Source organism: Montipora capricornis, chromosome 10 (genome assembly GCF_036669925.1).
Source record: "Montipora capricornis isolate CH-2021 chromosome 10, ASM3666992v2, whole genome shotgun sequence".
NCBI classification, from domain to species: Eukaryota; Metazoa; Cnidaria; class Anthozoa; order Scleractinia; family Acroporidae; genus Montipora; species Montipora capricornis.
The window spans coordinates 1,244,005-1,244,603 of NC_090892.1; the positions used below are offsets into that span (position 1 = coordinate 1,244,005).

Consider the following 599-nt stretch of genomic DNA (forward strand, 5'->3'; position numbering starts at 1 on the left):
AACGATTGGGGTTGGGGATTATAGTTCCATTAAACAATTCTTCAAGGAACCTCTTCAATAGATATTTGGCCTTAATCGATTTAAAGTAAACAAGAAGTTTCTTGATCAAACTAGCCCAAAAGTGAATGGTAAAACCTTGCGATAAGATCCCACATTGATAGTATGATTGATTAATTGAAATAAAGCCATAGTTCCATTTGAATATTAGCTTTGCGCAGTGGCATTACTGTAGCCTGTGAGTTTCATCCGAGGCGCGGTTATTGCTGATTGAAAACTTTTCCCAATACCCCGCAAGACGCCTTGAAATATAGGCGGCTTTGCAATTTTTGACGGCCCATACGTGGGCCCTACTCAAACTCAAGAACAGAGACGAGTTAGTCGTTATTCGTGACTATTCCAGTTCCTCCTGGCTGAAACGGAGCATGAGATAATAAGTCTTTGCTTTCCTTTCCTTAACTAGCGAAGTGAGTGCTAGCCATTAGTGTTCACTCCCTTTAGCGGTAATAATTCAAAAAGAGCACGTGATGAGCTAATCTGTTTCTTCAATAATTTAGTCCCTTGGCATAACTTTGCATGACAAGGTTCTTAGATATCATTTG

The 599-nt window shown here is 39.7% G+C and overlaps 1 non-coding gene across 1 annotated transcript; it reads left to right on the forward strand.

Moving 5' to 3' along the window:
• The first annotated feature begins 206 nt into the window (after nt 1–206).
• On the forward strand, nt 207–345 carry LOC138022525 (U4 spliceosomal RNA). The gene has a single exon (XR_011126603.1). It is a non-coding gene; the product is annotated as a U4 spliceosomal RNA (small nuclear RNA).
• The last annotated feature ends 254 nt before the right edge of the window (nt 346–599 follow it).